This window comes from Hydra vulgaris, chromosome 09, assembly GCF_038396675.1.
Source record: "Hydra vulgaris chromosome 09, alternate assembly HydraT2T_AEP".
NCBI lineage: Eukaryota > Metazoa > Cnidaria > Hydrozoa > Anthoathecata > Hydridae > Hydra > Hydra vulgaris.
The window spans coordinates 54890001-54906262 of record NC_088928.1 but is presented as its reverse complement, the minus strand read 5'-3'; the positions used below and the strand labels follow the sequence as shown (position 1 = coordinate 54906262).

Genomic DNA, 16262 nt, shown 5'->3' with positions numbered 1-16262 from the left:
AACAACTCGTGCTTAACGATATCGTGTAATTTTACACTTATTTTTATGGATCCAAAAACATCTTACTTGAAAAATTAGATTGAGATCAAATTTTATTTAAAACTTTTATGTTTGAAATTGCAATTCATCTAATTATTCTACTCTCTGGAAAAATATTCTGAACATTATTCAAAGTTTAATGCATCTAACTTTCTGAAATAATAGGAAATGTTCCGAAAGAGTAGAAAAATACCTACGCGTGTTATTTTTCTTTAGAGAAACATTTTTTCAACAAAAGCTTCTACAGTCAACTTAAGAAACAGCTGTGGCATACAAAATATCACCCTTTTCTAATACTGGTAATACCACAACTACTTATTTTCAGCTGTTTGAGCTGTTGTCAACTATTTTATTAAATTTTAAAAGTTTCAAAAAACAAATCTTGCTGGTTTTATCAATAATAAAGTTTGATAAAATTGTTTCAAGTTTTTTCTTTTAATATCTTTTTTATTGAATTATTGTACTTTTTTTAATTCTTATTTTAACACTTGATGAATGGTTTCTTTTAAAATAATTTTTCCGTAGTTCATCGCTACTTATTTGTACAGATTTATGAATATGTTCAAAGCCTTTAGTTTGTTTTGCACAAGCTAAATTGGAGAAAATAAAAATTTCTTGAGTTACAAATTAAATGTTTTTAGAAAGTTTGCTTTGTTCACAACCCTTCTATTCAAGTAGTCAGTTATGGTTTTAAATTAACACCTCCCCTTACCATGCCTTCCGCGAAGAGCACCAGGTAAGATTTTCACAGGGTTTTGCTTTTAGTTTGTTGTTTCTGTTTCACAATAAAACTGTAGCTCGGACTGTGCAAATGAAAAAAACAATTTAGTTATTGAAGGGCGCCATAAATAATAAAGGCACCAAAAAAATGTTTAGGGTTAGCACAATTTTATTACTCGCGCTGAGTTTTTTTTTTAAATAAAGCTTTTTTTAATCTTCATTTAAACATTTTGAATTACTTTTTTTATCTAATTCAAATTGTTTTAGTGCCTTAATTTAAAAAATATTGAGCTAAAACAAAGACGATATATAAAAAAAACTTTATAAATAATAAATTTTAATTTGATGAATTTTTTCCGAAACAACTACAAATCTGTTAAATAATAATTCAAAATTCAATAAAAACATTTAAATTATTGATATCGTCAACAAAGATTGTTTTTATTTAATTTTACTAAAACTTTTTTATTGTCGTCATTGATTTAATGAATGCAAATCAGTTGATCTGGATTTTGCTCCCATTATTAAAACAATAAATGCAGATCAATATACACAGCATTTTGTTCCCATTACTAAAAGAATGAATCCAGATACATAGTGATACTTGATACATTTTTAAGTATTTACATGGGGTTTTTACGTCTTATAAATTTTTTTTTTACAACGTTTTTTATGATAAACACAAGATCATATTTAGGAAAATGTACACTTTTTAATTTAAAAGTTGAAAAAAATTTAACTAAAGATTGGTTTATACAAGGTCAATTATATTCATACTGCATGTACTTAGAGGTAAGATTTGAAAACAAATCTTATGTTAAATATTCATTACTTTAATGTGATATTAAAATTAGGTTACATAAGTTTGTATCTTTATCGTAAATTTATATGTTTATTTTAACAATTTTTGTAATTGTCCAGTACCATCTCTCTAATTCGAATTTTAAGAAGTTTTAAAATTTAAAATTTTGAAGTAAAAAAGCAGTTCTTATAAATTAAAGGTATATAAGTTTACATTTTACACTTATTTAAAATAAACCAAAAAAACTTTATAAAAACATCTGAGGAACAATGTGGAATCATTAGGCATCAGCTGAAAACATTAGAGCTGCTACTAAAAGAGTTGATATAAGTAAGAATAGTCTTAATATTAATGATTTGCAACTGGGTAAATTTCAATAAGCAGCTCTTATTATGTATAAAACTGATGATATATACTAATCCTTTTCTAATGCTAAACATACGAATGCTTTTTTACTATCTGCGACTTCTAAGAAAACAAGTAGTGTGACCTCAAAAGAAAAGCTTTTAGCAACAACTCCAAGATTGCAATCCAAAGTGGTATAAACAAAAGAACGGTATGGTTCAGCTAAAAATTGGAATTGAATGTATAAAATGTCCCAATCATACATTGAGGAATAATTTAAAAAAAGCCTAAATTTATTGCTGTGACTCTTTTTCATATTTATTCTTTTTATGCTATTCAAAAAGTATGTTGTTTGTTTTTTTAAAACTATATTTTTCTTCTTATTTTACTACTTTCTGTTATTATATTCAAAATATAAATTGCTATCGTATTAAAAGCTATATTCTTCTATTTTAAACATAGGGGCCCCATAAAAATTACATCCATAGCATTGTGTTTAAATAACGAAAAATAAATAGGGTGTTGGTAGTTAGTTTATACTGCATGGATGGCTTAGAACAGGTCTAGCATGATGTAAAAATGAGATGATAACATCTGATGACTAAAAAATGAGACAACTTTAAAATTGTTATTTTAGCCATAGTTACATAGCTATCAAATTTAATTTAAAATAAATTTATAAACAATTATATGACATTTAAAAAAATATATTTATTGGTTTTCAATAACATCATTAAAAGCAATTCGACCTAGACGAACTGAAGTCATTGAGGCATAACGTTTTGCCACTTCAGGATCCATTTTGTTATGACAATTCACGATACGTCTTTTGAGTTGAGGAATGCTTGTTGTTTGCCAATTATCCTCGTAGACTAAGCGTCTCAACCCCAAAAGTCCTCAATTGGTCGAGCTTCTGGTACATTGGGTGGATTTTTTACCTTTGGCAGGTATTTGATGTTATTGGCATCAAGAAAATAAACCACTTCATTTTCATAGTGCGAGCTAGCTAAATCTGGCCAGAACAAGTACTCTTCATTTTTATAATGTTCATCAATAAAGGGTATTAACTGCTTGCGGAGACATCCGATGTATGCTTGTTTTTTGATAGTCCCTTTGGGCGATATAATCAAAGAGACTAACGTCTTTTCCTCGTACTTCTTCTTTCTTTTGAATTTGACGTCGCTAGTTGTAGATGACACGTCGCTAGAATAGAAGCCATCGTTGCCAGCCAGTGTTGTATTCGCATATGTGAAATATGATTCGTCATCCAAGACAAAATCAAAATTCCTAAAATTGCGATATATATGCCGACACAAAGGTTTGATTCGAACTAGTTGGCTTTCGCTTCGATGTGGAATCTTTTTCTTCTTGTAGTATCTAATATTCGTCTTGTTTTTAAGAATTCTAAATATACATGATTGGTCACAATCGAATCTTCGAGCTACTTGACGTTGTGAAACACCGTGATGATGATCAAATGCCTTCTTCAACTGTTCTATGTGCTTTTTGTCCATTTTTTTTTCGCCTTTAGACCGCTTCCTTTTTTTTGTTGGTAGCCTAAATTATTGTCTACACGTTCTAGAGCACGATATATGGTCGCTTTCGATGCTCCTTCATCTAGAAAGTGTTTTACTATGAAGATTTTTGGCTTTTCCAGATGGGAATTTCTAAATTGGCAAATGCGTTTTCTTAGATCTTCTTGCAAACTTGTTTTATACGGAGCCATTTTAATTAATATTTTAAAACTATAATATAATTTTATTAGAGTATTAAATTCCCTACTAATATACTAATTTATTTCAATTGCATGATTATGAATAGCATACATAAATTGATTTAAATTTTGTCTCATTTTTTAGTCATCAGGTGTTACCAAACTTAAAATTAAATTTTGAAACTTTAGGAAACATAATGCAAAATTCAACCTTTTTAAAAACAAAAAATTTAATTTTTATTTACTTTTTTATAATTTTTGGATCATACAAGAGTATAACTCCTGTATTTCTTTAATATAAAAATACAGGAATTATACGGGGGATACTAAATAATTTTTAAACAAAAAAATAAAATATATTAATTACGATACCAGTAGTTTCCCCTAAAAAACACATACTCCTCAAATACTACACATATATATTCTCAGCTATGGGTTTCACTTATATCATTAAAATTTTCAAACAATGATTGGATCAGTATCTCTTAACATCTTAGATGAGTTGTTAATCAAATATTTAACTCTTGTATAATCAAAAATCTCAAAAAAGTAGATTGTAAATCAAACTTCTTGTTTTTAAAAAGTTTGGTTTTATGCATTATGATTCTAAAAGTTTAAAAAATTAATTTTTTAAATTTATAGTTTGAAAGTTTTATAGTTTGATTTATATTTTAATAGTTTGAAAATTTAATTTGTTTATATTTTAACAAAAAGTTTTCAAATTACATCATTAAACTCAACACGCAACTCTACTAAATAAAAACTCCGCCATCAAATGATATCAAAACGAAGTTTTGAAAAACGTTGAAAATTTTTTTAATTACCCAGTATTCAATCAATCAGAATCACATATTTAATTTTTTTTACAAAAAAATTGTGTTTGGAATCAAATATATATATATATATATATATATATATATATATATATACAAAAAAAAAATATATACCAAAGACAACCCTGTTTGTAAAGAAGTGTTGTCTACTTAAACAATTTTTAACAAACTCTGATTTAACACGGTGTTTATAACCTCTAGTACACAATTTTTATTAATAAAGAGTTTCGCGAGGTAGATAAGATTATATTCATATAGAAAAAGAACGCTCGCATTCAGCTGTAGAAACAATTAAGGTATTTATAGCAGTGCTCAGAGGCTGAAGATCATTAGAAGTTTTACTACAGTCATTAAGGAAAAGTACAAATATTTAAGCAAATATTTAAAGTTTTAGCTAATTGTTTGATGTATTTATCTCCAAAGCATGGATCTTGGTCTGCAAATCATTATGGTTTATTAAGAATTTGCAAGTTTTTCATTAAACTATCATATTTCTCTTTTTTGGATTAATTTCTTTGTCTTCTAACGGTTTATGCGCAGCTCTAGTTATAAACATTCTAGAATCATGATTTTCACATACTAAACAATTCTCGTAGATTAATTTTAGATACTTTTTCGATTTGCAATTTGATGCCATTAAATTCAAACTTTTCTGCTGTAACCTGCGTTTGTGAAAGCATTCATCTGAATTATTTCTCATCGATTGAGAAGGTTACCGCTCTAGCAACTACGCCACAATTGCTTAATTATTTATTAGTTTCACATATTGATAAATTTTAGGAATAAGTAACCTTAAATGATTAGCGACGTTTCCAGAAGTGCATACTCCAAAGTATGTAAGTATGCGCAAACGAATAAAGTGCTCAAAAACATATTTAAATTTCAAAAAATTTAGACAAGTTAGGTTTTTTGAGAACTTCACTGTAATATAGATATAAAACAGCAACTTAGTGTAAAAAGTTTCAATACAATTCTTACTAGTAAAATTTTTGCATTTTTTCAAATAAACTTATTAATTTTGTGTATTTGCATTTATCAAAAAGGTTTTATGGCAACCAAAAACACAACACCTTTGTTGCCGAGGATAGCAAGTTATAGCAAAATGTTTTCCTTCATTCTAAAAATCTTTGAAATTGATTTTCTTCGTCTAAGTAATCAACTTTCTAAAAAATCTCTAAGATAAATCAACGATGTAATTGAAAAGGTTTAACACATCATCGCTTTACGTTTTTATTTGGGTTACCATTGAAGTGTATAACTTTAAAATTCAAAATACACAGTACTGGAACTCATGCTTTCACCAGTTAAAGGATTTTTGATCAGCAGAATAGTAAGCCTGTTTTATCCATCTTAATTATTACAGTAAATTCTTTTTAAAAGTTTTCATTGTTTCTGAGGTACAGTGGCAGATTTAGCATAGAGCGTGAGGGAATAGCTCCCCCCTCCTACCGCGCACTTCCTAAGCCGGTAAACTGGTGCTAACTAAAATACAAGTTTCTGATCACAAATTCTGCGTTTATTTTAAACAGAAATAGAAAACTAGATAACAATAAACCATCGTTTACATACCTACTTTACAAATTTGCGCGCATTTATGGCAAAAAAAAAACAGAGACGTATTGTTTAAAGAAAATTACTCTTATAATCATAATGTACACAGTCAATGCATTTTTAACATAGTTTGGTGTATAAAAACTATTGTGACTGTACAGTGACACATGTTGATAAAACTAGAATGACTTAGCAAACTTTTTTTTAAAATAAGAAAAACAAAAAATTATAAATTAACTGATTTCAACATTGTGGAGCAATTTAGATTTGTTTTTAATTGTAAATAATGTTTTCGACAAAAACCCGTATAGAACCCGCTCTCCACTTGAAGCCTACTCGCGCCGGTCCTACTTTCAAAAATGTGTATGTATCAATATCTCCAACAATGATGACTGAATTACAAATGAAAGACGTACATCCGTTCTTAAAAGATGACATCATTTTTTTTTTACTTGTCTATACTCTACAAAATCGACTTGACTCTTTCTTCTACATCTGCTTATGAAGAGAGTAATTTCAGTAGACTAAAGATCAAAAATTATATGTGGTCAACAATGACAAATGAACTAACATTAACTTTAATCAAATGCGAGCTTATTAAGAGCATTGACTTTGAATTATCAATAAATCATTTTGCTTCAACTTAGCAGACAAGACGTCTATACAAAGCCTTATAGACGTCACAAGTTCGTCTGATGTAGTTAATAAGTCCAACAAACGTTCTGTACCCACTGGAAATAAAATACCGCAGAAAATTTTTTTTATAAATTAGCAGGAAAGTAAACTTTTTTCTTAACGCTTGTTTTCAGTAATATGTATATTTTGAATATTTTTTAAATAACCAAACCAATGCAATAACACTGTTTCTTTTTTTATAACGATAATTATTTAGTGTCTTAGACGTACTTAATAGTTATGATAAAAGGCGCATAAAAGCATGGATAAAATATATTTATCCCAAGTGCGGTTCTGAAAACAAAAATGCTTCTCGTGGTAAATGTGCTTTCCCTAACCTATGTTGCCCCCTACTTATTCACCTGCCACCCCCCTACTTTCCACCCTAACAACGCAAAAACTCAATCCACCACTGATGAGAAAGTTTAGAGTTGTGGTAAGTTAACGAACTGCGTTTATTGTTAGAGTTTTTCATCAAAAAATTACACGAAACCTATGTATTTGACCATTTTATCTTTCACTAAAGTATTTTGAGTATTCGCGTATGCGCATATGATCCACAAGGATTTATGTGTTTTTGGAAAAAAAATGCAGCTTTTAGAACATTGCTGTCTTTCAACTTTACAAAGAAAATAGTTGGTCGTATGAAAAAAAAAAAATTATGTTTACACTCCAGTCACAATTGTCTCACTATTTCAATTTATCAGGATCTAGAGACTGCTTATTGAAAACAACGCTTTTGACGTAAGTTAGCACAATCTTTACGGGGTGAGTTAGCTTATGGCATTTACTATAAAAAAAAATTATTTTTTTTCACTTAACTTGTAATAATTTTGACAAAATGTATTTAAAAAATAAAAAAAGTGTTATGAAATTTTTTTTAATTATTCAATGAAATTTTATCGAAATTTTTTTATCTAGAAAAAAAGTGAGCTACAGTTTTTCTTTAATTATTCGAACTATTTGTTTGCGACCAGGTTAAGCTAGTTTAAAATCTTTGAATACCAGGATTAAATAATTTAAAACTTTTGACTACCAGGTTACTATTAGGAAAATAATTTATATAAATTTTGTACCTAACAATATATAAATAAATAATTTTTAACGATAGCGATATTTTTACTTAACCTGGGGTGGTAAGTTGGCGAAAATTTTTTCTATTTTTTCAGGCCTTAGAAAGAGCCCAAGAAATTTTTTATATAACAAATGCAAGTTAAAAATTTTATCAAAACTCATACTTATGTGCTGTTAGGGCTACAGAGCTTAAAAAGAAGCTGTAAGCCTCTACTTGCATATCTTTGTTCTTGTAGTAAATTTTACAACAATTTGACGCTTGCGTAAAATTGTAAAAAGATAGATTAAAACAAATCAAACATAACCTACTTCATGCTCTACTCTAGCGTTTTTTTTTCCTTTTCTGAAACTGCAAGCAAGACCCTTCTACAGTTTCATACACGGCCCAAACCTTAATGAAAAACTTCTTCAGCTTTTTTGCATGTTATTGAATGAAACTTACACGACTCCTATTATCTATTTTTTGTTTTTCAATATAGAGTTGTTTAGAAGGATAGAAAGTAGTATTGAATTTATCATTCCACTCCTCAGGTAATGGACCAAACTTCCAAAGTTTTGAAAAGAATTAAGCATTGATGTGCGCTGCTATCAATAAGTTAAAAGCACTAAACAGTTGAAGCGGTTTCTTGTTCATTATTACAGAGAGCCAAGATACTTTAAACATTTTATTTTGAAATTCCAATAGTGATGGAAATAACAATGATACAAAAGATTTTGGAATAAAAAAAAATTAAAAGGCATTAAAAGCACTTGTTAATTACTGTTTGGGTTCGGTCTAATTGTTTTAATAAACGGTGTTCATTGTTACTGTTGTAGAAGTCTGTTGTCTTATTTAACGCTGGTTTATCTGCCCTGTTCTTATTTGTAGCATATCTTGTTGTTTTTCTAACTTATTCATGAAGCTGTTTCTTTGCTTTTTAATTTTTAATTTTGAAATATAGATTTTGAATTAGAAGATAAAAAAAAAGCAAAGCTGAACTCAATATTTTCAAATCGAGTCACTCAAAAATGTTTTAAAACCTAAATATTAGATTAAGTGACGAAAAAATCTTTTCCGTAGTTTCATTAAAATATCTTGAAATCCAAATTGACTCAAATCTACCCTTTTTCTCTCATCTTAAAAAATTAGAATTGAAATTGTGTAGATCAAATGGGGTGCAAGCTAAAATTCGCCACTATGTCAATTATGAAACTTTACTTATCATATACCATGCTATTTTTGGATCACATCTTCTAAATATGATTGTCAAGTTTGGGGACAAAGCAAGTCTAATGCTTTTTTAAGATTATCTAACCTACAAAACAAGGCTTTAAAAATAATGTTCTTTCAACAATATCATTCTAAGATCTTATATGATCTTGTTTATCTATTAAATTGTTTATTTGTCTGGAATCATAAACAAGTAAACCTCCCTACGTCATTATCCAATTTTTTTTACCACTAAAAAAAAGTTCTCGTTATCGCCTTCGATCTTTTAGTAACTTTAAATTATCTATCCCAAATCGCTGTTCGGTAAAATATGGTGATAGTTCTATTACAAATAAATGCATTTATTAATCGTGGAATAATTTACCTCTTTATTTTCAATCACTCAACTCTATTTCACAATTTAAAAACCGTCTTTTTGACTATTATTATAAAATTCTGTATTTAAAATGTTAGGTTTACAATAGAATGTTATTTTTATTGTTATTAGTATTATTATTATTTGTGTTGTTAATATTACTTATATTTTATTTACATTTTGATTACCGTCATTATTACCAACTAAAATTGTTTAATATTTATATGTGATGTTTATTAATATTATTATTATTGTTATTATTATTATTATTATAATTATTATTATTATTGTAATTAGATGATTGTAAATTTTGAGGAAAATAATTATCTTGTTGTTTTTGTTGTTGTTGTTGTTGTTGTTGTTATTGTTGTTGTTGTTGTTGTTGTTGTTGTTGTTGTTGTTGTTGTTGTTGTTGTTGTTGTTGTTGTTTTTGTTGTTGTTGTTGTTGTTGTTGTTCTAACCAACGTTTTAATTCGTATAAGCTACAAACTTGTCTTGAACAGCTTAATACTTAGAATATTATTTTTATGAAGAAAGTTGTGTTGTTATTGTTGATTATTTTAAACAATTGTTCGAATTTAAATTCCAGAAACCTTTATATACAGTTAAAACACAATTTAGCAATTTTCGTATTTGGGATAGGTATCGTTAGAAGTAAAATTCAAGTCAAGGTAAAATATACAACAGAAAAAACTATAAATGACAGAATATTTTAAAAATACATAACATTTATAGTCCGTATGAATAATAATTTACTTTAAAATAAAAATTTTGTGTTTGCAACGTGCGCAACTTTTTGATAAAAAAAGCTGTTTCTAAGTGGTTAATCATTACGTAACTGTTTCCACACATAAAAAACAGAAAAGTTTACATTCGTTTCAAAAATACAATTAAAAGATGTCATCGAACACTAGTGAAAAAAATCATCAGCCATCGTTTGCAAAATAAAAACTATACATTTTTAGTGATTCAGGTGAGTAAAAAGTTGTTAAAACTAGCCAAAATGTAAAAAAGACAAAAAAAAAAATTTCATCTAGAGTATCCTGTAAATATGTGTGTGTCAAGCGACCATCATTGATCTTTGTTGCGGACGCCCTTATTTGAGCATGATTATCAATGAATTTCACCGATTTTTAACATCTAGCACCAGCTGTGTTGTCTTTCCCGCTTGTTCATTAACATATCCATGTAAAATGTTGTTCTTGACTGAAGAAGATAATATCATTCCTATAATTCTTCTTAGGTTTTTAAAACTTTTTAAAATCTTCGATTAGATCTAGGATTTTGATGTTTTTTTCTAGTTCAAATATAATGTTTGCACCTTTAAAATTATTTGTTACTCGTCGTTTGTTTCGATAGATTTTGGGTTGCACTTTGCAACTTAAGGCTACAAAGCGTAACAACAAAAGATTTTTACAAAGTGTAGGAAAAAATATACTTAAATTTAATAAAATAAAGATAAATTTTTACTTTACGATAAATATAATGAAGTTATTTGAAAGTTTATTATTTTTTATAGCTATTATATTAAACTTTCCATCTTATGGTTATCGTTTTAATGACTTGTTTATCGTTTAGAGATTTTTCAAAAATGATCATAAGTTTTCCCTCGCAGAGTCTTAAGTTAAATGAAAAATTAAAATAGCGCCTTAAGTATGAAAATCGTCGCATGAAGGAACTAAAGATCTCTACTACTGTTTTTTTTTTAAATTGTTGGCGTTGCGTTGTTTATGGACGATCCCTTATGTTTATTGTTTTCCGCCGTTTGTACGAAAAAAAAAACAATGTTTATTTGTTAATATTAATTGTTTTATAAAAATTATCCGAATCGTCTGATAATTTCATGAAATCTGGATTTGCGAATAGTCAAAGTTAGGCGGATTATCCGGACAATCAGACATTCGGATATCCGAATTGGACACCCTAACGCTCATCTAACTAATACGTCCTTGCTTGCACTTCTAGCAGTTCGCTCTTATGCCAATATTTGCAACTTCTTTTCAGCGTACTTATGCAAGTTCGCAGTTGTGCAAGTTTTTGCAACTGCTTCGCACTTAAGTATTTCACATTTATATCAGTTCACACTTTACGCAGGTTTGAAATTACGCCAGTTAGTACTTACGCTAATTCGTATTTATGCAGATTTGCTGTTATGAAATTCGCACTAAATTAGTCCCCTTCCCAAATCTCGGTTCTGACCAAATTTCCCGTCCCCTTCCCAAATCTAAGTTCTGACCAAACTTTGCAACAATTTTGTTGTTTATTTGAAAATACAATCTAGTGAGTTTGAAAATACTTCAAACTGAGTAGATATATTTGAAATCTTTTTGATTATTGACCTGAAGATAACTATATCGTTCCCCTATTATTATTAAAAAAAAAAAAATTAAATTATAAAAAGAAAAATCTCCTCAGAAAATTCTCGGAAAACTCTCAGAACAAATAACTTTTAGCTACTTAGACTTTTTTGAAATTCCGTTTTATTTGGAAATAAATGAAACTAATAAACAATTATGTTGCTCGAGCTTCATTGCAATACCACAAGTACAATTGTTAATAGCAAAATCTTAAGAGCACAATGTAAAATAAACAAAAAAATAGTATATTTCAAACAAACAAAGAAATTATTGTTTTTAGTAATATAATTCATGAAAAAGATTTTCAAATTTTGAATTAAGCAATTAAATGCTGGAACCCAAAGAAACAAAAAACAACCTACAGTGCTACTGTACAAGAATTTCTTTGCATCTAAATTTTTTATTATATAAAGTAAATTGTATAATGTATTTAAATAGTAGTATCTTAATATAATACAGTTGTTAACAGAGCCAGACATGTCAAACTAACTACCACCTGCTTTAGTTACTATCATATATTATGTCATGTGGAACTCCATCTCTGAATTTTACTCTCTGATTTTTTACATATCATTAACCTCATTACATAAATAGGTTACATTTGCAGTTTTTGGCTAAATGCAAAGGTTTACCTAATTAGAATTAGGTACTGAAAATATAATTTAATAGGTATTGAAATTAGGTAATGAAAATATAACTTAGGTACTTAAAACGTCTGAAATAAATGACTGAAATTTAAGCAGGTTGTTACTTTTTTAAGCTTGAATATATTTATAAAATAATTAGGAAAAGACATCTTATAGATTTAAAATAATTTTGTGTTGGTCTACGATTAATAACAAATAAGAGTCAACTATCTAAAAATGCAAAAATTTTCACTTGTTATATTCACAACAAAAATGGCAGCATTTTTTAATAAAATTTTTAATTTTAATTTTATTTTTTTATAGTTAATTGATTTGTTAATAGTTCATTACATAAGTGAAACAGTGGATCATTAAATCATTATAATACTGATTTAATGTTTTATTTATATAAATTTTGTTTTATAAAGTGTAAATAAGTTTCAATTTAAAAATATAAGTTGATAGTTCAATTTTAATCACTTAAAAATACCATGGTTTTACATAATATATCCAAGTATTTGTATCTCATAACTAATTTGCTTGTTATTTTTCTTTTCTTTTCATTTTTCAAAAACTTTGTTACTGCAACTTGTTTCAATTTTTTCAACATATTATTTGTTTGTACATATAATTCTGTTTTATACATAAAGTTGTATAGGAAAGTGATTTAATAATAATTTATTTCATTTCAATTTTTTTTAATTAAAATTAATTATAAATGTCTATTTTTATTGACTTTTATTTTATTGAACTTAAGTTAGAAAAAAAGTTTGTCTGAAATTAGGAAAAAATGTAATTTAGTCTGAAATTTTGAAAATTTTAAATGAAGACAAATATAAAGTGACCTTAAAACCACAATATAGGAATCTTCCAACAGTTTATACTCACCATAATTTGCAGTTTGTAATTTACGGTGAGTGTTTCTAGTATTCAGCTATCCATCTGTTTAATAAAGTTAGAATCATTAAAGTTGTCTGATATCATACGATGAGGTAGTAATTTTTGCTGCTAAAAAGCTTGAGTTTCTACGAGATGATTACCATGAGTTCACAGAGCTTTAGTTCTCTATCCATTACCAACAAGGCGTGATATAACCCATCACCAACAAGGCGTGATATAACCTATCACCAACCAGGCAGGATATCACCCATCACCAACAAGACGTGGTATTATAAATCACCAACAAGGCGTGATATCACCCATCAATAAAAAGGCGTGATATGATATTCTAATGATAATAGCATACCATAAATTATGCTGTGACCCTCTCACAATTCATTCAAAGATATTCAAAGGAACTTAAGAAAGGAAACTTTAGTTACTCTGGAGTATAATTAACAAAACTCTGCCTGGGGAAAAAAAAGTGTTTGGTTGACAAGACAAAAGGTCATATTCAAAGCATTAGATTAAAGAGTTTTTTTGAACTGTTTAGTGTTCATGGGTCCACTCTGCGTTTTTGGATTTGTTTTTATAATGTAATTTTAAAACTTAAATATGGCAATATAGATAAGGTAAGGCAATTTTTAGAAGCTGAATTTTTTTCTGGTATCAATTTACTTGGTAGTTTATTATGATACTATCACTTGGAAGATTACCATTTTAGATTTATGAGCCTTTCCTAGCCACAACCTATTATATTTATTATTATTATTATACATACATACATACATACATACATACATACATACATACATACATACATACATACATACATACATACATACATACATACATACATACATACATATATATATATATATATATATATATACATATATATATATATATATATATATAAATATATATATATATATATATATATATATATATATATATATATATATATATATATATATATATATATATATATATATATATATATATATATGGCATAACTTATTGAGTAGAGAGTAAAATTATAGCTATAACACCTTTTACTTAGTAAAATACTTATTTTTTATTTTTGAATTGAACAATGTTTATATAGTTTCATAATTTTGCTTGTTTCTTTTTTTGAACATCAAAGCAATCTTGTTTCATTTTTGAGCCTTTGTTATATATTTTTCTTCTAATTTTCATATTATGTCTTCTTGTAGTTGTTAAAATTAAATTTGAGGTTTTATATAAAAGTTTTCTTCCAAAGTTGCTTTTACCATGACTAAAGAACTTTCTCTGTCTATAATAAAAACTAATTTTATTTTAAAAAACAGTTATAACATTTTAAAATTTTAATTTCATTTTTAAAAACAATTATTAACAATTATTTATATATACTTTAAATATATACTAATACTTTATATAACTTTTTTTTGTATAAGTATTTTTATTTTTAGTGTATGACAGTGTGCAACCTTAAATTTCCTTTTAACTATACATACTTTCAGTCAAATTGCAATGTAAGTTTAATATGAAATTTCCACTTATTTTAATAACCAAGTAATTTGTTTTAATATCTAAAAATCTTTTATAATAAAACTATAATAGTCTGATTGTATTTTAGAACTCTTCTTCTTGCAAATCTGGTTGTGTATTTTATAATCACATTACTGAAAATAATAATGGTATGTCTTATGTATGATTTTGTTTAATTGTTTAAATTTATGGATTTTATTTGCTACAAAATCCCCCTTTTTATAAAATGTTTTTAAAAAAAATGCATAAGTAATCATTTCTAAAGAATTCTTTTTCTAATAGTGTCAGCAAATTCCACAAATGTGTGAAAATTTACAGTAGTTAAGACATTTGCGATCTCCTGTAATTTAATTTTTGGTATAAATTGAAGTTTTATTAATTTAATCATTTATTTCTGATAAGTCTTTATTGATGAAACACAGTGTAAAATGAAAAACAATTTAGTTAAGTGATTTTCTACTAATTTATATATATATATATATATATATATATATATATATATATATATATATATATATATATATATATATATATACACAAATATATATGTAAATTATGTTAGTGTATTTTACAAATAGAGTGCTCAATATTCTTAAAGAACAGAGCAATAATAAATAAGTAAAAAACACTTATCTTACTTTTTTCTTCAACTTTAAGTTTCATCATTGCTGGATCATCAGGAAGAGAACTCTTCCTGATGATCCAGCAATGGTAAAACTTAAAGTTGAAGAAAAAAGTTAGATAAGTGTTTTTTACTAATTTATATATATATGTTTATATATATATAAATTTTTTTTTCATGATTAGATTATTCCATGACTTCCCTCAATAGATCCAAAGGTCGTTTTTTGCCTGTTTTTTCCCCTTATTTTGGACAAAAGAGGGTGTTCCCTATATGCAATTTTTTTTTGGTTGTATTATCTTGTTTAAGAAAATATAAAAACAATTTGCTTAATTTGTTTCATTATTTGAACAATGAAGATCAGATTTGCTGCAAATGGTATGAAACTTCAAGTACCGTAAAAAAGTTTTTTTTTTTCATCTTACTTTTTTATTTATTTATTTATTGATCTATTTTGCGATTATTTCACTTTATATTGATCACTCTCAAATCAAAAAAAAATTTATTATTTTTACATAATCAAAACAACAATATGGACCGTTTATTTTGAAAGTGATGTAAGTCCATTATTTCTGCTTTCGAGATATTTAAAGGTTAGCATTTTAGTCAATTAAAAAATATGCATAAATTGCAATGTCTCTACGAATTTAGAAATGTGTAATTTGATTACATAAATGACTTGCATGTGAATTTAACTAAAATATTCTTTCAGTGTCGTAAATGGACTTTCATAATTATTGAATTGTAAAAATTAATTTCAATAATCAAAAATTAATTTTTACTTGAACTACATTGTTTTGTTCTGATTTTCTTAATAAAAAAAATAATAACAAGAAATAAATTAGTGTCATTTTAATTCTCAACATTAAACGAGCTTAACATTAGTTACTGGTTTTTATGTAGGCTCATTATGTGGAAGTGTTTTGA

The 16262-nt window shown here is 26.8% G+C and overlaps 1 protein-coding gene across 2 annotated transcripts in view; it reads left to right on the top strand.

Annotated features, from left to right (window-relative positions):
- The first annotated feature begins 1307 nt into the window (after positions 1-1307).
- Positions 1308-16262, top strand: part of LOC100200642 (uncharacterized) — a 111713-nt gene continuing 96758 nt past the window's right edge. The window contains exons 1-3 of one of the 2 annotated variants that reach the window (XM_065806072.1): positions 1308-1551; positions 14635-14697; positions 14802-14862. The gene's annotated coding sequence lies outside the window, so the exon portion shown is untranslated. Of the gene's footprint in view, positions 1552-13054; positions 13813-14634; positions 14698-14801; positions 14863-16262 lie in introns of those variants that run through there. The other variant, XM_065806073.1, reaches the window with a different exon arrangement.